Source organism: Carassius auratus, chromosome 24, assembly GCF_003368295.1.
Source record: "Carassius auratus strain Wakin chromosome 24, ASM336829v1, whole genome shotgun sequence".
Taxonomy (NCBI): domain Eukaryota; kingdom Metazoa; phylum Chordata; class Actinopteri; order Cypriniformes; family Cyprinidae; genus Carassius; species Carassius auratus.
The window spans coordinates 20,269,605-20,294,240 of NC_039266.1; the positions used below are offsets into that span (position 1 = coordinate 20,269,605).

Sequence of the window (24,636 nt, forward strand, 5' to 3'; positions counted from 1 at the left end):
GCCCACCCTAACCCAGCCCCCGCATCCCGCCATTTGATTGACAGCCAGAGTGCTAATGCCTCTCTCCGCTAACAGACCGACGCATCCTTCTTATTAGTTAGTCATTCCACACTCTCGCACCCAGAATCTCTATCTGTCATTTCACAATTTAGCCCCCCGATGCATATGCACAGCACCCAGACCAGCGCTCTCATCTCCTACATTTATACAACAGCAGAAATTAACAAATGTATTCCTGTTTTCTTTCTCCCCCTTCTTTTATTAGTATTACTTTATCCCATGTGTTATTTTGTCTTTTCCTGCTTGGTGTGTCATGATGCATTTGCATAGAGAATGCTTGGGGGGAGAAATATATTTACATGTTATGACCTGAATTCAGTTTATTTTTATTCTACATTGTGACTTTTTATGAGAAATTAAGATTTGAAATGACTTATAACAACTAGAAAGAATTAAATATTAGTATAGTAGACAAATATATGATTATGGGACCTTAATACAGTAGTATATCATTTATTGGTCAACTGTGGTTGTTGTAAAGTGCTTAACAAATAAAGTTGGTATGGTATATAGTAATTTATATTTTTTATATTTTAATAATACTATATGCTATCATTCAAAAGTTTGTAGTTGGATTTTTTTTATTTATTTTTTTATTAAGTCTGTAATGCGCTCCAAGGTTGTATTTATTTGATCAAGAATACAGTAAAAATAGGAATATTCTGAAATTGTATTACAAATTTAAATAACTGTTTACTATTTGAATATATTTGTAATTTATTTCTGTGATGCAAAGCTGAATTTTCAGCATCATTCCTCCAGTCTTCAGTGTCACATGATCTTTCAGGAACTACTCTATATTGCTGATTAGCTGTTCAAGAAACATTTCCTATTATTATCAATGTTGAAAAAGTTGTGCCGCTTCATAATTTCATTTAAACTATAATTTTTATTTTTATTTATTTTATTTTTTCGGGTTTTTTGATGAGTGGAATGTTAAGTCTTTATTCTTTAGTCTAATTTTTGAACAATGTAATGCATTTTTTGCTCAATAAAATGTATTTATATAAAAATCTTACTGACTCCAAACTTATGATTTATTGAAAAGGCCGAAGATCATATGACCTGCATGACCCATGACTACTGTGTAGTCAGTAAAATTGTTACTTGCATGATGATCAAAAGGACTGGTATTGTCATAATAGACTAATGGTGTATTCACACTAAACGTCAATTTAATTATTCCCATGAGTAGATTACATACAAAGTCAATGCAAAGACGCAAATGGAGGCAAATTCTCGCCAGGCGATGCAAATGACACAATGTTTGCCACAAATGTGAGCTATTCGCCTCAAATGCGACTTTTGCACAAATTCAAAAATTTCAACTTGAGTGGAAAATTTCGCCTGACATGAAAAAAAAAAACCAAACTAAATCATTGTTTCAATTGTATCTTTGTTCTGTTCATTTATTTGTGCTATTTACACTATTTCAAACAGGGCCCATGGGTACCACCTGCACCAGGGCTGTGCATAACTCAGCTACGGCCCTGCCCAGCTCTGTTTGCATGAATAAGATTAAATTGAATGTCAAGTCAATCATGTTTTTTTTTTCTTTTAGTGGTTTATATGAACAGTGCAAAGTATGTGTGAAATTATTTATGCAAATGAATAAGCAAATGTCATCTAAACTACAGTTTGTATCATTGGTTAGCTGATAAACAAGAGTGTTATTGAGTTTAATGAAGAAACTTTGTGAATGTGCAAAAAAAGGCTGAATGCTTGGTAAATGGACTTGGAATGAACAGAGAAGTTTCAAAGATCATAGCAAAGTTTTTTTTTTTTTTTTTTTTGTTACATTTTCACCACTAAACTTGATTCTTTCAGTAGACAACAGCCCCTCTATATCGGCTATAAGCGAGCGGAAGCAGAAGCCGAGGAACGGCAGCTGTTCGAATGAAAAGCACAACTGTACAACTTTGCAGCTACTGGGGAGAGAAAAAAAACTAGTTGCAGAAGAAGACAAACTTCTGGAGGATGACAACAGTACAAAAGTTGTTCTGTTGGGCATGAGTGGTGTGGTGTCGCCCGGTGCCAGTGCGCTTGTGCCCTCAGAGCTATTATCAGGCACACGGCTCTCTCTGTTCCCCTGGCTGATTTGAATGGACAGCGTTTTCCATTGTGTTCTCCATCAGAGGACAAAGTTAGTCAGCAAGTTACATAGCTTCCCTGCATTCAGATTCCTCAAGCCTCTTTTGTATGACGCCCAAAAATGCATTTGGCTGCCGCCGGACCTGCCCGGGCTGCCGGAGATACGTAAGCCATTGTGTTTTTATCTTTCACCGGCTCTATTAATTTGATCATTAGCCACGTGAGAACGTGTAGTAGTGGGTAAACAATTGATATGGCTTTTATCTGATCTCTCCTTGTGAATTCCTGCCACTTTCGTAAAATTACCTGAAGGCAAGCGGTACAGATTTATACAAGTTATTTACAACAGGAGCCCAGCCGCTGCTCCGGAAACTAGGCTGCAGATCAAAGGATTGTTTTGATGTCTGCTTAGCATATTTGTTTAACCTAGCCAGTGATTCTGCAAAGTGCACAAGCTTTTTGGTGATATGCAGAGTACCCTTTATCCCTCTTTCTCTTGTGTTAGCTCCGGATTTAAGTACTTTCTGTATTTAGGAGACAACTGGATTTGCCAGCTTTTGAAATTTAGTTGCCCACTGCTTGCAGTCTTGGCACTCCGAAATAGATAACTAGGTATGTAGCAGAGCTAATCCTGATCGGCCTTGTAATAGTATTTGTGGACTACACGGCACCCAATTAGGGCATAATGTGTTATTTTTGTTTCTGCTAAGTTGGATTAAATATGAAAATGTGGTTGTTTTTCCCTCTCTTGGAGAATGTTTACTTTTTAATCTGCATATTTATCCCCCCCCACCCCCTACCCCCCCCCCCTCCTCGTTTTTCCATTTGCGGCCAAATTTGGGCAAGCTGCGTTCAGTTAGCAGTTAGCCGAGTGTCAATCGAGATGGCATAAGTGGGAAAGTGCAGATAGCCATGGATGAAGGGGGGAAAAAAAACTATGATCGTACAATCGCGTAATTCTCCGTTACTCCAGGTTGGCGAGATGAGCGTAGGTTTAGTGGAAGCAGAAAGAGAAAAGGGGTAGATGGCTCACAAGAGGGATAAACCTGGAGAGTCATGCTGCAAATGTGTTTTACAGAAACACAATGAAAAGAGGGGACAAAGCCATTGTGCCAAACTCCTTTGGAAAATGGCAAAGCGGCTCTCCAAGGTCCAGGACCATGGAGAAGCCGGATGAGCCTTCGGAAGCGGCAGAGGAGGCGAGTCTTTCCAACTGCACCTGCCCAAGAAAGGCCAGGAGTGACCGTCGTAACCTACCTTCTCCCACCGATATTGACCATGACATGTTTTTTGGATGCGTTCGGAGGCCTGTTTCTGCTAGTAAACACACAAACAGCATTGTTAGCGGAGAGAATTCCTTTTGAAAGAAAGTGTTTCCCTAATGATAGGGCCCTGCCAAAAAAAAAAAAAAAAAAAGAGAGGCAGAGAGAGAGAGAGAGAGAGAGAGAGACAAAGCCGGAAAAAAATGGGAAAGCACAAAAACAGTCACAGGTGCTTGGGAAAAGAGAAAACATAGTGAATGGTCACTGAAGTCCCCCAGGAGGCCTTTCAGCGGAAGCCAGTGCGGTGGGTGGACTTTGTGACAAGGACGTTTGTCGCGAGCCAGGTGGAGCAGTTTACCGCGCGCGCGCTTCTGTAAGCCGCATTCACATGTTAATGCAGCTGCGATGTAACTTTTATTTGTCTCAGCCTGGTGCTGAGAGCAATAATTATAGAGTACTTTTGCCAGCGTTAAGACCGACGACAGAGGATCAAGCAAATGTATCATTCCCAAATTGATGAATATGAATGTAAGAGTGTGCTTGCTGTTGATGATATATTTTAGAGCTGTTTATGAGGAAACATTTATTCAGCCAGCACTTTGTTTACCACTTTGCCTTCGTCAGAGTAGTGCTGTATTAACGTGTTAACGTCAGCTCAAACGACATTTGGCATGTGCCAAATAGTTTAGCCTTTGCTAAAGCTAACAGTGAGAGTGTGCGTGCGTACCGATCAAATTGGTGAATACATTTAGCAAAAACACCTAGCAAAATGTGTGTGTTGTTATGATGCATGAACAGTCTTTTACTTGTAAGGGTCCTGAAGTCATAAATAATTGTATTGTACTTGCAAATTATTCATTTTTTGGAAGCATCTGGATTTAATCATGAATAAATCTTGAGGTTGAGGTTTGGTTTCTCTCTGTAGACTAAATAAAAAAATTAAGGCACACTGCTATAAACATAACCGGTAAGGAACACTATTAACTATTATCAATTTGCTTATTAGCATGCATATTGGCAGTTTATTAGTATTTATAATGCGCATATTAATGCCTTATTTTGCATGACTGTATTCTAGCTCTCTTAACCCTATACCGAAACAACTGCTACAAGGAACTAGCTCACTTAATATCTATACACAGCAAATTAGGAGTTTATTGAGAGAAAACCCTTAGTTAATAGGAAATATGTGTTCCCTAATCTAAAGTGTTACCAAATAACCTTTAATATTAAAAGTACATTATTAGAGATGAAATGGAATTAAACAAACTTTTAATGACAAATGCAAGGTACCATTTATTTTTAAGTGTCTGATAGCTGATCTGCAGAAATGGTTTAATTCTTGTTTTATTTTTGCTTTTTGTGTATATATATCTTTGTTTTTACTTATAAAAGCTTAAATGAATGTTTCTCACTTCCGAATGAAGCTAAAAGTATGTGACCATCATCATACATGAAATTATTTTCTATGTAATTTGTCAAACATAAAATCTGCAGACTGGCTCTCTTCAACTACTGTCAACTTCGGTGTCAAAAATAATCCTGTGTTTTCCAGGATTAAACACTGAATATTATCAAAATGGTCGATTTTCAAAAAAAAAACAAAAAAAACATAGGTGTGTTGAAAATATTAATAGTTTGAAAATATTTATATGAATTCATATATAAGTGTTTAAGTGTATTCTGTTATTGATCTATATCAGCATGGCTGTGGTAGTCACAGTCATGCAGATATATAACAATATCACACAGCTACAAGTGTGATGTTGCATTTATACAACATTTCTTTTTTTAAATGAAATGCCATACAGTATTTACTGGTGCTTCTGAGAAACAAGTTCAGAAAATGACTAAAGAAAGGTGTCCTGTCAACAGTCTATGTCTTTTTTTTTTCTGTTGCACTTGATGGTCAAACTTTCTTTGGCTTCCGTTCTGAAGTGGCTGGATCCACCGCAGCATATGTCCCTCCTATCACCTGGTTTGTATGTTTCTCAGAGGTCTTTCTGGTGGCTCTGGGGAGGCCTGATTCAATGCCCGACTATCTGCTCTGCATAAATAGCAACAAAGCCATTGTCATCTGCACCTTTTGGATTGCCTTTCTGAGCCTATTGAAACTGGCTGTCCCCTGAGACAATGCTCCAGTCACTGCCATCACCCTGCATTACCAATTGTTCTGTGCTTTCAGGAGAGTTGCCTGGCTAAATCCAGGAATGGATGGCAAAAAAGTGAACTGAGACCAGACAAACCTTGTTCTGTCAGGAAAAGATAATTCCTGAGGATTTAATAAACTGGACTGTATGTGGAAAACCCAAGTTTAAAGTTTTGTTGTGGAAAAGAGAACTTACAAGCAGTTTAGCAAGAGGAGTGTTAGAGCAATGTGTTTGCAGGTCTGATAGGATTTATGTAGTGCATGCATTTAGAACATTTTTCATTTTACTATTCATATGATGTTAAAGGAATAGTTCAAATAATGCAAATGTTTCATGCTGACGTCAATGATTCAAAGTCGACGCTTTCTTTTGAGAGACAATAACTTTATACACCGTGCACTTTCAGATTTAAAACTTTGCAGGATGTTTTTCATTCACTTAGAGCTGTTACACATTTCATGAAAGCTAGTTTTCAAAAGTCCATAATAAGGGCACTTTAATGACATAACACCATTGAATAAAAAATGTGTACAAGGCAGCAATGCACACCATACTAAAGTTTAAGAATGATGATTTTCTGATGATGTTTCTAAACAGATTTAATTGAACATTCATCCTATCTACCATTGGTTGGACAAACAGATAGTCCCACCCGAAAGTCAGTCATGCCATTGGTTGAATCCGTGTTGCTGTGATTTTTAAGGTAGAACCACATTGTTTTTGCTTTTTGGGAAAATAAGAATTACTACATTTGTTACTGGGACTGAACTTTAAGAGAATGATAAAATATATATATATATTATATAACATTTTGTAAGTTTTTGGGCCTTTGCATTTTTTATTTTTAATACATATATATATATATTTATGACAAATGTCAAATCTGGGTTGAGACAAAACCAGTTTAGAACCACTGATTACAAAATGGCACAATCTTTAACCCAGTGATTACTGTTTATAATAGGCTTCTTGCCAGCTTGATCAGTTGACTTGTCGACTGTCATATTGTTGCGATGTGCTCTATAAAAGTGTGCACCATCCCAGTTTGCCATTTCAAAAGTTACTTGCCCGACATCCTTTAAAATGGAATATTTGCAAAACTGGAAAAAAGTGATGCCCTATATTGTTTCTCCAGTTTTTAAGCCTGTTTGGGAGACGCGATTGAGCCATCCAGCAGTGTGAAATCGTATCCGGTCCTGGTTCTGTAATCATTCTCTTAGACTCTTGTTAAATGGTTTACTTGCCACTTTTGGCGGCATTTGCTGAAGATAGCAAAGGCATAAAGACTGGCCTTGATCGGATTAACCATGCAACAGCATGATGTAACTCTTTGTTTGTGTGCTATGTGTTCTATGTATGTCACATACGCACTAAACTCACGATTTATGTCGCTTATGACCAGTGCGCGAAAAAGCCAGAGAGTTGCTTAGTAAATACAATGTTTTCATGGGTCTCTGAGCTTGGGATTACCCATATCTGCCAATATATGACTAGTCATATACTGAAAGAGAAGGTTGTTAATTGATGCATTCAGAACTATTTTCATTATTTATTTATTTTTGTTAAATTGTGCTTTTTTTATTTATACACAAGCCCATGTACAGTATATGTATGTGTCTTAGTTAATAACTTATTTTATTTTAGCTTTACTATTTATTTTTGTTATACACATTATATATATATATATATATATATATATATATATATATATATATATATATATATATATATATATAAATGACTGTTTCTAATAGTTTTATTTTTGATTATAGTAAACAAAACACAATAATAACCCTGAAATGAACCACAGATGACTTTCTGTAAAGTTCAAAAACACTCAATATTCGGCATAGAAACTTTCCAGCAGAAGGTTGCATGTGCATGCAGTGTTTCAGTTTACATTTCACGTTGTTGTGGGTTGACAGCTGTGACCATAGCAAGCCCTATTTCGCCTCTGTGTTCGAAAGAAGAAGAAATGTCTGCATTTTACTGGAGGTTTAGATGCTTGTTTATCACTTTTAAATACCATCATCTTTGCCGAAATCCCCTCTCAAAAGAACCTTTCACTTGCTGGAATAAATTCAAATTAAAATTTAAATCCCTCTTTGCATTCCTTCAGCCTCTTTTAAAATAGCTGGCTCCTTTTAGAAAGCTGTTTATGTAGTGATCTCTTCATAATCCAGTTTGTTTCTCAACAGCAAAAAAATAAAAAAGGATGGGGGGAGGGCACTGAAATCGTATTATCAGTGTCTTGGAGAGATGATGCGAGAAGTCAGAGAGACTCCGTATCTGGTGGGGGTGAGTTTTCAAAGTACTAAATCTGAGAAACGTCGCAAATGCTCTTTGATGGAGTACTTTGATGGAACACGTGCATTTGACTTGCAAATGCTAATAGTACATTGTATCGGCATCACTCTGATGTATCTGATGCTTTTGTGGCATTGCTGGCAAAAAAAAAAAAAAAACACACAACAATGCAGAGCCTAAACAAATAGGTGAAATATATACCTGTACTCCGGATCTGAACTTGTGCCATTATGATTCAAACATCTCGCTGTTCATCTTTTCAGTCTAGAGTTTTCCCGCATTAGGCTCCATTCTGTTTGGAAATACTGTCGAAGCGTATTTCAAACAAACAAATCAACACTGTCAAAAACCCGACCTGTTTTCCCCCCGCTCTCTTCAGATGTATTCAGTTGGCTGTTGAAAGGACAAATAACATGGAAGACCTTATTAAGGTTTTCTTTGAGCACGCTAGATTGGATTTATTGTTAGCGAACAAATTATAATTGTATCTCCTGAAAAGTTAGCAAAGATCTAAACAAAGGGAAATCAATGGCACAGGCCGATTAATCACACCAAGCGGGCTACTTGTGCCGAAGAAACTTACCTCATAATCAATGTCTTTGTTTTGCTCAAAGGGCATTTGCATGCTGATTCAGTGTGCCATATTGGATGCAATCAAAACATTGTCATCCACATTAATAAGAGGGTTATTTGGACTCTCAAGTATGCCACTGAATAGCACGGGCACGTTGTAGCGCTCCAGTATTAAAGACCAATCTCGACGTGATAGAGAGACAGAGTTTCGGGCTTTTGGTGTGTTCGTTTTAATATCACGGATGTATTGCGCATGTTAAATGCTGTACAATGCATTTAAGACAGATTAACCTCTGCTATTCCGAAGTTGAGGAACCGGTAAAGAAAATCCCACAGTAAAGAAAATCTTATCCCATCCCACACAGTCAACATCAAAGTAGACTAATTTACATGTGTTAATCCTTGACGTCCACTGTGCTCACATACACTCATGTTATTTATGTATTGTTTTAAATAGGTGCGGAAGATAGCGTTGCAATGGGGAGAATGTATTGTTAAAGTAAAACTTGTTCTGAATCCTAGTGTGCTGGCTTCCCAAATTGGGTTTTGACTCAAGGGATCTTCAGTTAAGTAAATAAATCAAGCTGCCTTCTATGATATCTCATGTTTGGTTCATGGAAAAGACAAGCTCATAATGCATTGTTAGAAACTCGGATCGCGGACAAAGTGAGAGAAATACTTATTATATAGTGAATAAAGTCAATGCGTGCAGTTGTTGAGCAGAAATTTGGTAATATTATACGTGAAGCCTCTTAATATACTTTAGTTTTAGTAATAATAATTGTTTGTTTAAATCAGCATTTCAGAATGATTTCTGAAGGATCACGTGACACTGAAGACTGGAGTCATGATGCTGAAAATGTAGCTTTGCATCACAGAAATAAATTACATTTTACAATATTTTCACATAGAAAAAAGATTTGTACATTGTAAAGTATTTCACAATATAAGTTTTTATCAGCATTGGTTAAAGACTTCTTAAAAAAAATCTTATTTACTCCAAACTTTTGACCAATGCACCCTATAATGCATTGATGTATGATCATACCCTATAATGTATAATCTTCTGAATAATTTTAACCACAATATACTTATCTATTCATCGCTACACCTTTATAAAGTAAAAGGCATTAAAGCATGACAAACAAACAATTTCAAATGTAATCTGCAAATATCATAATGCATTTTAGCTTTAATTATTTATAAAAAAATGTTTGAATGCATTACATCATTAGGAATAGCTTCATAATGCATTATACATAAAGGCTTTAAGTAAAGTGTTACCAAATTATGTAGGTACCTGGTCTGAACCTTTAAAATGACTTTTATTGTATGCCTTGTTAAATTGTTACATTCATGTTAAAAGTCACTTTTTTATGTTAACACACCATATTTTTAGTTTGATTGTTTTTTACAGTGTTAGAATATATAATTTTTATAAATGGGTGTACACTTTCACAAAAAAAAAAATTCTTTCTATTTCAAAATTTCACTTTAACGCATTGTGTTACTTTGTAATTATGCGTGTAATTTAGTAGCAGTTTCTGAATGAAAAATGTTTCTTCACCATTTTCTTTTCAGTGTATGTTGTGTATTTTTTAGTATTTGAGCATCAGGATATATATTAGGTTAGCAGCATACTGCCACTGAATGCTTTGTTATTGAATGCTTATTAATTGAGGATTTGTAACAGAACTACAGATCATGATCATGAAAAAAAAGAAAGTCTTAATCGATTAGATTTTCCAAAAATTCATTTTTTTTTCACAACACCATAACAGTTGTCTATATGACCATATTCTAATTCTTCTGATGCTTTACTCTTAGTTTTATATGAGAACCTGACTTAAATGTATGCTGTTATTCACTGATCATCTTTTCCTGCATATTAAAACAAACAAAACTTATTTTGCATTTCATTCACTGAAGAAACTCACTCATCCGTGTTTGGAACAGCACGAGGGTGAGTAAACAATGACAGTTTTCATTTTTGGGTAAAGTATTCCTTTATATTTCCATGATATTGGTTATTTTGCACAGATGTGTCACACAACGGAGTGATCCTGCATTGCATCTAGACTGACTTTGGATTTGTTTTACCCAAATATGAGCACACATCTGCTATTCTGCCCACAGGTCCATGGAGGCACCTAGTTAGGAAGGCATAGATAATCACTTCAGGCGATGCTGGAGACCACCTTGTTAACAAGAACTACAGCAGCACACTGCATACTTCCCTGGAGGACTTTATGGTAGTTGCATCTCTGAGTCCTATAGTTTCCAAACCGTATAGATTCCAAGAGGCAAACCTCGAATCCAAAACACAGGAGTCAGTGTCATTGACATTTTCATACATATCCGCTGATCTGTGAATCATTTTAATCTGATCAAGCTGTTCTCCGGCTATTGGTTGGCATCTTCTAATTAGACGCTCTTGCTTTGATTGAGAGAGCAGACATGGACAGGTGAGTCTCTCTCACAGGTGTTTTTAAACCATTTGACACACTATCAGTGGACACAGATGGAGGCCATTCCACTGATTATGCGCCTTGTTAAGACAATTTGCTGCACCTGAGCTAGTGTGGAGTTTGTCATGACAATGGCGCTGGGCGTGATACAGTTCATTTTAGGCTTTTATAGTTCACCCAAAATCAAAATTCTGTCATTATTCGCGTAGCCTCTTGTTGTTATAAAACTCAAAAGGACACATTTTGTAGAATGTTTAATGGACAAAAGAGCACCATAAAATTAGTCAAGTAGTCCATAAAACCTGGCCTGTAGATCAAGGGTTTTCAACCTGGGGTTCAAGACTTTGGAAATACATTTTTAGGGCTTGGTATCTCAGATAGAATTATATTTTTTGTTACAAGTGTTATACAAATATTTATTGGGAATTTAATTAAAAGTATTTTTCTTTAGGTTTATACATCTGACTTTAAAAGTGGCTAAAACAACGATAAACTATAATGTTGAAAAGTTATTCAAATAATTTCAATATTTTTGAAAGAAGTTATGCTCACAAAGGCTGAATTTATTTACTTAAAACTATTATTAAATATTTATATGATTTAAAATTGTTTTCTATTTGAAAATTCTAGGAAATTCTTGAAAATTCTATTACTCTTGTCTTCAGAGTCACACGAGCCTTCAGAAGTCATGGTAATTTGCTGATATGCTTATAATTATGAATATTGAAAACATTATTTTTTTTTTATTAATTAATTAATTAATTCATTTTAAAACCATGATACATGTTTTTCAGGATTCTTTGCTGAATAGAAAATTAAAAAGTACAGCATTTATTTGAAATAGAATCTATTATAACATTATAAATGTATTTACAGACACTTTGGATCATTTTGAACTGTCTTTGCTGAATAAAAGTATATATTTCTTCTTCTTCTTCTTCTTCTTCTTCCAAAATATATATATATATATTACTGACCCTCAGTCAATATTTTCCAGATAATATATATATATATATATATATATATATATATATATATATATATATATATATATATATATATATATATATATATAATTATTATTATTATTATTATTATTATTTATTTATATTTTTTTGCTTTGGCTGCATTACTGTAACAATATAAGAGCATGTTTTTGCGATCAATTTCTTTATAATATCAAGCCTTTTCCACAATACAAAAACTGGTCTCCATAAATAATAAATGTGTATAGCTGTGATAATATTACTTAGGAATGCAGTTAAATATCTTCTCTTTTTTCTTTCTATTTTTTTAAGGGGATCATTATTTGAGGGTCTTTTTCAACTTTTAATAATCCCAGAACTAAATTCCAAATCTTCTGAAACCACATGATAGCTGTTGCTTGGAACAGATAAAAATGTAAAGGTTTATTGACAAAAAAAAAAACTTTTTTATGTTAACACACCATATTTTTAGTTTTATTGTTTTTTACAGTGTTAGAATATATAATTTTTATAAATTGGTGTACACTTTCACAAAAAAAAAAAAAATCTTTCTATTTCAAAATTTCACTTTAACACATTGTGTTACTTTGTAATTATGCGTGTAATTTAGTAACAGTTTCTTCACCATTTTCTTTTCAGTGTATGTTGTGTATTTTTTTTGTATTTGAGCATCAGGATATATATTAGGTTAGCAGCATACTGCCACTGAATGCTTTGTTATTGAATGCTTATTAATTGAGGATTTGTAACAGAACTACAGATCATGATCATGAAAAAAAAGAAAGAAATGCGAGTATATTTGTTCGTCAACTGCAGGTTTGATATAAATTATTGGTTCTCACATGTCTTGTAGCCAAATTACACAACACACCAAATATGAATAATTCAAAGTCTGATTTACATTTATCAACTATGGTGAAAGTAAAGTGAAGATTTTCACTGAACAGTTTAATCTATTTCTCAAACAAAGCTATTATTTGACTTTAAGAGATTTGTAATACAGTCATAAGTCATATACTACTTTTATGATGCAGCTGTGTCCTTTTTTGACACTTGGTTACTACATGCTTCGTCTGTATGTTTTCAAAGCAGAGTGAACGTCCTGCATGACATCTCCTATTGTTTTCCACACAAGAAATAAACTCGCACTGTTTCTCACTGTCTCAATCAACACGAGTGCGAGTAAATAACATAATTTTCCGTTTTTGTGAACTATTAGGTGCTAATAGCCTACAAGAAATGCATGCACATCAGTCACATTTTTTGTTTTCCAGCACATTGGATTCGTGCGCCGTAATTGAGCTCTCAAAATGTCTTTAAAATACTGCAGCAAATGTGGCACTGTAAGCATTTCTGTCTAAACTATAGAGTTGTGTAGGATTGACTAAGGCACATAAACAACAGGGTCCAGATGCATTTAACTTTGCTTACATAATTGGCGGACTAATGCAAAAAGCTTTTAGACATTATGTGTGACCCAGTGTGATACTTTTATAAACGCAATCAAACATTTTCTCCAAACATGCCGTGTACTTTGAAAAACGCAGACCTTTGTGTGACATGTCATTTCATTTCGCCCACTTTAGCTCTAATTTTCCCTCTAATATACACCTATTGTGGCATGTGTGCATTTTTTATTTTTATTTTTATAAAACCCCAAATCTAACACCCAGAATGCACTTTTATTCACTTCCTGATGCTCCGCACATCCTCGATGGAAAAGCATGATTAATATTCCTTCCTATAGGATTTCCTTCCCATCCACTGATTCATCAAGACTGTTGTAACAAACTTGATCCCATTTAAAACTTATTTATGTGTCGTGTTCTTTTCTTTCGCCAGCTGTCTCGGCAAATTACGAGAGCTCAGCGACGTCTTGATTGGAATCAGATTGCGCAGTCTTTGGATCTTCAAGACAGGTTTTCCATTAAATAAGACGCTTGTAGCGACAACTCCTCACTTGTGTCGCGGGAGATTACAGAAGTAAGAAACATGTTGTTTTATGTCGCAAGTGCGTCCAATCTGTCCTCTCGCACATATAGAAGTGACAAACCTCCTGAAAGCAGTTGCGGAATTAGACTTTCAAATGAAATCTACAACAAGATCAACCGCCAAACCTTTTGTAATGACTTGCCCTTCTGTCTCTTTTCCTCAAAATTCACGCTCGGCTGATGAAAAACTCGCCGGACATTGTGCTTGCGCCTTATCCTCTGGAGAACAGAACAAAACAGATATGAGCTTTCGCTGAACCCAGGGAAAGGGGGGTTTGGAGGGGTCTTGGCAAGGACACGTGCATCAGATGGGAGCATCTTGTGGGCCCCTCGTGCGTTCTCACTCATTTTGAGCACTTGGCCATGGGCGTCCCCCCCTCAAACCCTCTCCTCGCCCTCCAGAAGTGTGGCACTCTTTGTCATTGTAATCCGGCCTGTGTTTGTTAAAGGCTCACTCGCTGTTTGCTCTTGCTGATGGGTGTACGTTTGCAAAAGTCAGCCGGCTCAAGGAGTGCCGTGACATCATCGCCGCCGGGTTTTGTCTGTCACACCCTGTAAACGCCATGTCCTCCAGACGGGCCCCCCTCACCCAACCTTTCCCAAAAGTGACAGTCTACAGGGAGGAATTACACCTCATCACTCGCGTAATTACTAGTCCTGCTTCTCTAAGTCACCAAACAACATCAAACCCACAGACGGGGTCTATCTATAAAACGGCTGCCATTTGTGTCTCGTGTACATGATTTAGAGGATTTTAGGATAGCTGATGCCTAACAACTAAAGCTTTATTATGTGTAATTCTAGAGGTTTTCCTAAACCTATATATGTAGCAAAAATCCAGTAACTTTTCTTTTTTTTATTGTAATTTAAATTTTTTATGTAGATTATTATAATTAGTATTTGGTCAGATGTGTCCTGTCCCATGTCCTTAATATATAAGATGTTTCACATTTTGGACGAATAGAGTTTTTTTTTTAGATTTTAGATTTTTTGAAGTGATGAACTTCTCCAGAAAAAAAAAAATTATATATATATGTATATATATATAAAAATCACAATTTCATTACACCTATTTAAGGGGATGATTTATTTTACGAAGTTATGGTAATCATTGAAATGTTTGTAGAAATACCAGATTTAAATTAAACTGCAAAACTGTTAACCACTTTACAGTATATCTGTAAAGACATAATTAAATGCATTTATAAATAACACAATTATTATGAAAAAGTTTATTGATATATTTTTTTTAATTCCAAACTAAAAAGTGCAGCCATTTCGTATAATCTTTATCAACTGATATTATAATCTCATCCATATTTTGTATGATTTAAAAAAATAAATAAAAATAAAAGTGATAAGTGTTTTTAATAATAATATTTTTGTAATATTTTTTGTTTATTCCGAAGTGGATTTTTTTCATAAATCACACATCTTAAAATGTCAGTCATGTGCCTAATATTAATATTTTTAATTATTTATAATTTATTCTATTCATAATTTTTTTTTTTTTCATAGAAATATCCAGGCTTGCAATAATTTGTATGACATGACAATATATGAAATTGTACAATTTAGACTGTACTAAAAGTACTTTCGTGAATTTGAAGTTTACGGAATGAATAAGACATCAGGCTCTGTGTTTAAGTTTAGCTCCTTTAATTTTTGCAAAACTTGCATGGTTTCTTACAAATTTGGCATTTATTGCAAATAATTTTTATCAGGTTGGAAATATCAGCTTTAGAGTTTAACTATACGAAGCACCTTGATTAAAAATCATATAAAATCAAATTAAACTGTAAAGCTGTTAAGCTTGTTATTGTCAGCCTCTCTCAAAGCATAATTATGTCAAAATTTATATTACATTTTTATCTCAAGATGGCAATTTATTTTCACTAAAACACATTTATCTGATTTAATTTTTCAAAAATGTTTGGAATAAACCACCTCATCGAACAGCGTCCATCCGCACTCGTGCAATACAAACTAGCATGAAACCGGTTAAGACTTATTTATTAAAGGGCACGGAGTGCAAATAAGAAAAAACGTTCACCAGGCCGACCTCTCATTACATATACTTCTGCTTGTTGTTTCCGTAGCAATAAAGTGGCAGACATTGGAACTGGTCTGTTGAGCCATTGTTATCATCTCTGACCATCTGCTACCGAAGGCTGACATTCCATCTCATTTGCATGGTAACTGATATGGGGGGAGGAGAGATTGTGGGTGGAGTGGGATGGGGGTAAAGGGGGGGGGGGGGTGCTTGGAAGGACATATGCACAAACACCCATTACAACAATATACAAGCGAAAGTTTAGTGTTTTTTTAAGCATGCAATTCCACAAACATGCATGGACATGTTAGAAAAAGCAGGATAAATCAGTGTGTGCATGTGGAGAGTGATGGGAGAGGAAAAAAACTGTTCCTCCCCTCTGCTCGCTGGTTCTTATGTTTTGCGGATGTGGGAGTGGAGTGAAGTGTGTGTGTGTGTGTGTGTGTGTGGTAGTGGAGGGGTTGCTGTTGATGTGCAAATGTGCATCATATTGAGAGCTTGTGAATAGGGAGGTGTGACGTAGAAAGAGAGCAGAACGCAGGTGCTTATCTCGGGGCTGTCACAGACATAGTGTGTCATATTCCTGGGGACTACCTTTCAAAAGCTACCGGCTCCAGCGCTAGAGCATCAGCCGAGCAGGGACCACAGATTCCGCAGCTAACTTTCAGCATCAGTCAAGTAGGTTGGTGTTCTGCTTGTTTTTTGATGTGACAGTAGCTGAAGCCGTCTGTGGTCGGTGTTTGGGAAGCAAACCGAGCTGTTTGTGTTTGAACTGAGAGGATGCGACGCTGTGACAGTGCGAAAAAAAAGTTTGGAATGAGAATTTGAATTTAGATTGTTTGTTGTAACAATTTACTTTGTTTACTTTATTATTTTATAAATGTATATATTTTTAAATATTAATTATAGATATTTTTAATTTTTTTTTACAATTTATTTTGTACTTATTTTTTATTGTTCACCAAAAGCGACTTTTGTTCAAGACCTGTCTTGGATCCATAAAACACGAGGGCAGATTAGACAGCTCAAGCTGTGTATTTGAAGAAGAATGACCTATTTTTTAATCACACCGATAACAGTAGATGTTGTCTACCTAAATTAAAGTCCCTGTGCGTGTGCCGGAGGGTTTAAGCGAGTCTTAGACGTGTTAGCATTGTGTGTTAGCACAAAGCTTGGGCTTTCGGTACAGCAGCTGAGCACACACAGCCCTTCCTGTCTTTCATCTCAAACTTTCAGGCTTTAGGCTGCGTTAGCGCTGCCTTCAATCTGCTGCGTTTCGGCCGAACGCCGTTTGGTTTTAGTTTAGTTTCGCACTTGCAACCTGAAAATCAAACTCAGATCTGTGTTTATGTGGAGTCACGGATAAAACAGACTTTATGGTTGTATATTATATTGTAGACGAGCTGAAACTTTGACTTGCTAAAAGATTCTGTGCATGTGCATGAGGACCTTTATTAATTAGTAACATTGAAGGAGATGACATTATGACACAATCTCTACTGGCATGTCATTGCAAATTGAACTAAATGGCATTTTATGAACCGGTTATTTTAGTACACTTAAGTTTGCATGTGAGCTGAATTTTCCAAAGTAGAAATTTGAGTCATTGCCATGTCAACAGGTTATTTTATTGATATTTTAGGTTGTTGTTGATGAACACATTCAGTACAAGTACAGTATTATTATTATTTATATATATATATATATATATATATATATATATATATATATATATATATATATATATAAAATAAAAAATCTATGAAATAGCATCCTTTTAGTTCAGTAAATGTTCTAAATGAGGTTTTAGACAATTAATCATTATATTATCCCCCTCTGGTTAATATATTGATTTATATGTATTGTATTTACTAACATCTTAATTAAAGAATATTTTATAAGTACATCTGTTCTGAAAATACTGTTAGTATTTTGTTAATTTAACAGAACATTTACTAACTACAAAATGTACAGTAGTTTTGTTGGTTTCAAGTCAAAATCTCCTTGTAGACATCTTCAAATTCAGCACTTTGTGATATTTCTGTGATAAAGTAAAATTCCCTTATAAAAACAAGCCCAGATTATGCGATTCTCATCATTTCGTCAAGTTGTTCGCCGATGCTCAGTTAAAGTCAACAGAATTGCGTGTTGCCTGAGCAAACTGAATGATGTTTTATACTCCTCTGTCACATTTCATTCAAATTATGTCAGGATCGGAGTTGCATTACAGGAGCGCAACAGTTTCATTTTGTGGTGTAATGAGAGTTTAGGGAACTGTCCATGGTGCTGCTCTCCAAAATGAGTGCTGAACACAGAAACACTATCCTCTGCTTTACTGCTTTAGGTCATCCGAGTTCGTCTTTAACTTTCATGACCTTTTAACCTGCTGGTTTACACCCATTCAGCAGAGTAAAACTACAAGTACAACAGAAATTAAAGCAAAACATTGACACGCCGCCATTTTGGCTCAATAAATCAAGACACGCCACCAAAACGTTAACGTCGTAATTGTGTATCCGTGTAACATCTTGTTACCTGTTTTTTTTTTCTTGCTCTCCTTCCACAAAGCCATCCATGCACAAACTTCACTTGGTTAATCCAGGCAAATGAATTTTGTGGGTTTAATTCAACAAGGTTTTAAAAATGTTCCATCTGCTGTGGAGCAGCTGGTGATAGACTGAATGTAATTAATTACTTAACTTTTGAACAGTAGTCCAGGAAAACAGAGCGCCGTGTGTGTGTGTGACTGTGTGTGTTGGAGAAAAGCAAGTGAAATCAAGAGCATGGCAGGAAGATTACACACAATAGAGCCACGTTTGATTTCTAGCGGCGAGCGTTTGATGCGATGACTCTGGAATTATATTCACAATTAACCGAAAACGTGTAAATGGAAACAAAAGGCACAGAATCATCTCCATCTGACTGGCTTTAAGAGATTCAAGCGACACGTCAAATGTTCCCCTGAGCAGATATCTTTCATATAACAGATCGAATGCGATTTGAAAAACATCCAGTGCAAAAATAGAAGTAAATCGATGTAAAGCACGAAAAGGCAGCAAGCCACGTTGTGTAATTAAAATTACATGGGCCTTTTTGACACTTTTTTTCCCTCTGAATATATTTCAGCATCTACCTTGATAGCAGTGTTACCTCATTGGCTGCGGGTGTGTTTGTTGGCCTAACTATAAAGGATCTGCCTGCACCCTTGTGGGCTGGGAAGAATTAGGATTTATGAATTTATTTCCTCTGTTGTATTGTTTAAACAGCTTTGGTTCAGTTTTGATCCTTTCCTATGCCTTTGAGGCTGTTCCATGGTGTCAGCTGTTGACAGATAGTAAGAGAACTGCCGCACAGTATGAATGAAAGAGAAGTAGCGGTTGGTAAACACTGATAAGGGATAAATAGAAAGCGGTCAGGCAGAGATAGTTCAGTGGGAGCCCAGATTGTGTGCGGTCTGGTAAAATGAGATTCTAAGCCTGTCCTTTTTTATTCTTCCACCCCCCCCCCCACCCCACCTCTTTTAACCACACCATCCACCACCCCTTCACTACACACACACACCATCCAGCACCCCTCCGGATTGCGTTTGTCTGGAAAATCTCCAGTGACCTCGCTCGGCAAGTCCTGGGCTTTAGAAAGCTTTTTTTTTATGGTGTGTGTGTGTGTGTGTGTGCATCTCTGTTTGTTTTGTCGACTGACATGGGTCAAGTTAGCCAATAGACATGTCCCTGCTGATTATGGACAGCTGCCACTGGTGTGAGTCCCACCTTAATGCATTTTACATGGAATTATGAGCAGAAAGACAATATGGAGTCAGAAGGACACAGCGGCCTGTGCAACCTTACTGAACATCGCTCTGATTGTAGGATATTTCTATTTGCTTTGAATAGTGATATTGGCAATGCACTCCATCTCTTTATCATTTGTCAAAACTCTGGAGTAAATAAAGTAATGATAATAATAAATGTAAAAAAAAAAAAAAAATTTGTGTGTGCACGGTTGAAATATTGAGGAAATAAGTGTGATTATTTAATTTTATAATAGTTTACAGTGTTTTATATTGACATTGCATTGGTTGTAAAATGTTTATTTTTTAATTTTTCTATTACACTTTGGAGAAATTTAAGTAATAATAAAAATAAAATCCATTTTAGTCACGGTTGCTAAGTACAATCAAATAATAATATATAATTAGTATATGCATCTTTCTTTTTTCCCTAAAACTTTAATTGAAGTAATTGAAGATATTATAAAAATGTTTTATTTTATTAATTTATTTTATTGTTTTTTAGGTATGGTCACAGTAAGAAAAAATTATGGCAATACAAAATGAAAGAATAATATGTGCAGTAAGCTTTAATTTTTTTATTAATAGTTTGCGATGCTTTATCCATTCATGTTTTTTATTTACTTCACTTTGATAAAAAACAAACATTTATTTTTGTTTTGTATTGATGTTTAAAAAACACTCTGTCTTTCAATAAAAAAGTACATAATTCATATTTTGTAATCATGGTAAATATTAAAGAAATTAAAATGCGTAAGAAAATTTAATAAGCATTTTACATATATTAATATTTAATCAATACGCCTTTTATATTTAGAATTTGAACACATTTTTATTTATATTTTAATAGCATGTTTATATATTTATTTTATTCATGCTAATTTTACACCTTGCATATTTATTCAAATGGTGCATCTTTTGGAACATTACTGAAATTGAAATAACATTAATTGCATTTACTATATTCGTTTATTAGATTACGGCTGAATATTTTAAGACCCTAAGTGATGTTTTATTCAAGTTCATATATGAAAGCATTCTCTCCTTTATTTATTCATTTATTATGTGACCTTTGCTGGAACACCCCTGAACCGTTTTTTTCTTTTCCAATCCATCTTTTATGAGATTAGACAGACCTTCATAAGTTATACCTTGAGGGTCACCATGTGGTATATTTATACTGAAAATAGTTCAGCCCATTGTGCGTTGCTGCCTAATGAGATTGGTCGTTAAATGAATGACACAAAGGCTGAAGGGGGGCAAACGGGGGGATAGAGACCCAAAGCACTCTCGCCACGCGACACAACAGCAAGACACGGCGTAACCCCGACCCCACCTCCTCTGCTCTCCACTAACAACACCTTTCATGTCGCTGTGAAAAGCTAGTGTGGACGTGGTAAGTCAGGTGGTCCTTCACTGCCCTGCTGACCGTGTTTGTGTCCGTCTGCGCGTCTGTGTTTGTTAAGAGGGAGAGGGAGAAGCTGAGAGGTGGGTAGTGGGTGAGAAGGATGCTTGGTTTGATCTGTGAAATGCATCAAGACAAGTGCAGTGCTTTTTGTAAGCTGTCATTTCCAGGGTCGTGTTTGAGAGGGGTGATGCTCCCGCAAGCATGTTTCAGAGACACTCTTCTTTGGATACAACTCTTCACTGTAATTAATGCATTGTTTGTCTTTGCGTATGTACACTTTACTTTTGTGTTCGCAATGTAGTTCTTAAATTTCATCGTGAGGTTTGTACTTTTGAGGAGTTGTAGTTTTTGTTTAGTTATGCATTGGGAAGCGTGGCGTTCTGATAATGGCATATGTGAAAACTTAAGTAGGTTCTTCACAAAGATGCAGATTAAGAGCTTGTGTTTGCTGATTTTGTGGACTTCATGCTACACGGTTAATTGATTGTTTCAGGACTGTTGAATCAGAGGATGTTAACTGATGTTTCGGTTTTTCTCTAAGTTTTATTCTGCACAGTTACACACAAATGGATGTGGAAAGTAAAAAAACAAAACAAAAAAAAACCTAAAAACATGAAATTTATATTTTATACTTGAAAACTTTTTTCATTCTTTTTAAAATTATTTTTTTATTGCATCATTTGGTTATTTTGAATGTATATTCTTATTATAATCTAAAATAGTGATTTTGGTTTCGCATTAATTTGGAATAAAAAAATATTTCTAAATAAATTAAATTTAAATAATTAAATATATTTATATTTTTTTATTTTATGGCTAGTTATTTTTACAATTATTTGTTTGCTTCAGATATGATGCACACATGTTTTGTGTGTTTGTTTGTGTAGTTTAGTTATTTAGAATTTATATTTTATTATAATATGAAATATTGATTTTAATTTCAAAAAATTGCAATAAATTTAAAAATAGCAAAAAATTCATAAATAATGTAAACTAAGATTTTATAATTTGTCACATGGCTAGTTTTATTTATTTATTTATTTGTGTGTGTGTGTGGTTCAGATGTGATGCACACACCATTTAGACATTTTTGTCAGTCTGATGAATGCGAATGTTCCCAGGTAAAATCCAGATATTGAAATGACTTCAATTTACAAAGTACTTCTTTATCGAACATTTGGTCCTTTAAAAGATGCATATCCTTTTTCCCTCTCTGACTATGAGAATATGGGTTAAGAGTGTTCAGAATCCATCCTCTTTATTAAATCCTGGGGTTAAGTCAAATTTACATTTCGTTAAAGATTATTCATTTTATTGATGCGCATAATCATGTTCAAGTTCCATCTGCTGGTCTGGGAAGCTTGTTTTAAACTCGTAATGTGCATTTGTTGACCTTTTAAGTAGTAAATAGTGTGACCTCACTGTAGGGTCACAAATGAGTGTGTGTCTGCGACTGTGCGTGTGTGTGTGTGTGTGTGTGTGTGTTTGCTTATAACTTCTCTTTGGAGACATTTTAGGATGTTTTCATTTGAAGACTTGAAATGTCTTTTTTTTATGCACATTTTTATTATTGGTTTAGTAATTTATAATGGGCTTTATTTAGAAATAGTGTGTGTGTGTGTGTGCTTGCTCTCTGTCTGTGTTGTTTTACACTTTTGCTTACACAAGTATTCATGTTATTAGGATAAAATAAGGCAATTATGGATTTTTATTTCCGGTTTATTTCCTACACTAGACATAATTTATAGTAAGCACCTTAAAAGCAAGTTGTAAAACCAAGTTTATGACGAGAGTGTGCATGCATCCATTCTATTTATTAGAAGATTACAGAATGAGACTTGATAAATCCATGATCCTGATCCCTCAGCTCTTTTAGACATTTTAGTTAAATCAGAATTCCCCACCAGTCCTCTTTTTAATGCATAAAATACTTAGGCGCAACTCTTTCCAAACAAAGCTTACTCGGACTGGGAATTCCTATGCCAGAGGTAAATCCGAGTTAACATGGATTTAGACTGGCATGAGTTAAAGGACTAGAGTTTGTAATCCAGGTGGCCGGGGGATTTCGCCACACACTGGCAGAAATCACTTAAAACTCCCCGAACAGCCTGAGCTGCAGTATCCGGGCTGAAATGATGACGGCACAGTCGGAGATGTGCTGAAGCAGAGGTCCGTGCTGCCGCTGTTTGTTTAGAAGCCAAAGAGGACGTTCCAGCGGGTTATAGACCGGCTCGTTTGGGTTTATAGAGGGATTTGACACCGTTTGAGTCGAATATGTCTGTCTGTTCGACTCGGCTCGTGCAAAGTGTCTTGCAGTGCTCCCATCTTTTTTTTTTTTTGTCACATGTACCCTGATAACCTCATCAATGAGGCTCAAGTACCCTCATATACACTTATGTTATTATATGTATAAATTAGCATTAATATTTTATATTAATGCTGAATATTTAGCATTTAGAATGATCAGTAATATTATTAAAGTTACTTTGAAACAACAACAAAAACTATTGTAGGAGACTCGATAAGTAGTGTAAAACTTTACAGATTACACATTTTTTATTTTTTTAAATAGAGATATTTACCACAAGTAGATGCAGTTTTAATTGATTAATGTCTTATTATCATTTAATGTTTTATTTATTTATTTTTATTGATGCTATTATAATTATTTATTGTTTTGTTATTTATTGTAATCAGGACATATTCTACTTTTAGGGGTGAATTTTATAGATTACATTATACATTATTATTATTATATTTTTGTGCTTTTAAAGGAATTTACATAATTATATTAATCAAAATGAGCTGTAGTTTTAGTCTTTTATTACTGCTTGCTTATTATTCATTCATTCATTCATTCGTGCATTCATTCGTTTATCATTATTATTATTATTATTATAAGTAGCACATATATTCTTGGTGTAAAACTGATTCAACATTATTTCATTTTGTCCTTATAAATGAACTGAAATAATGCTAATAACCATAATTAGTTGTGGTTTTAATCTAATTATTATTATTATTATTAACAATAAATTTGTGCATGTATACTACGTTAAGTGTAAAACTTCACTGATTGAATAGTTTTTGTCCTTATAAAGAAATGACATTAATTATAATTAGTTGCTGTTTTAATAGTATTACATTTTTATGATATATTATTATCTTTATCATCATTTTTATCATCAAGTTTCACTAAACAGGATTGAAACGGCATCAATTCTTTGATTAGAAATCCTTGTGCATATGGGAAAAGTTGGTTTTCCAAGTAATATCCCCATAAATGTAAAATTGTGAAGAAATCAGTTTATGAGTGAATCTAAATTTGAAGTGTAATTCACCTCCACTTGAGTTGCCAGATTGTTTTGGGGTTTCGATTTCATAATCAGAGCTCAACATTGTCAGCATCCGCCAGTTTCCAAACATATGCCGTGAAGGGCAACCTTTCCCTTGTCTCTCTCTCCGTCTCACCCCACCCCAGCTGGAACAAGTGAGCAAAC

General features: G+C 35.0%; 1 protein-coding gene across 5 annotated transcripts in view; it reads left to right on the forward strand.

Moving 5' to 3' along the window:
• Window positions 1–1,936: 1,936 nt before the first annotated feature.
• Window positions 1,937–24,636, forward strand: part of st18 (ST18 C2H2C-type zinc finger transcription factor) — a 63,298-nt gene continuing 40,598 nt past the window's right edge. For 2 of the 5 annotated variants that reach the window (XM_026201516.1, XM_026201519.1), the window contains exon 1: window positions 16,384–16,623. The gene's annotated coding sequence lies outside the window, so the exon portion shown is untranslated. Of the gene's footprint in view, window positions 2,317–16,383; window positions 16,624–24,636 lie in introns of those variants that run through there. The other 3 variants (XM_026201514.1, XM_026201518.1, XM_026201517.1) reach the window with 2 other exon arrangements.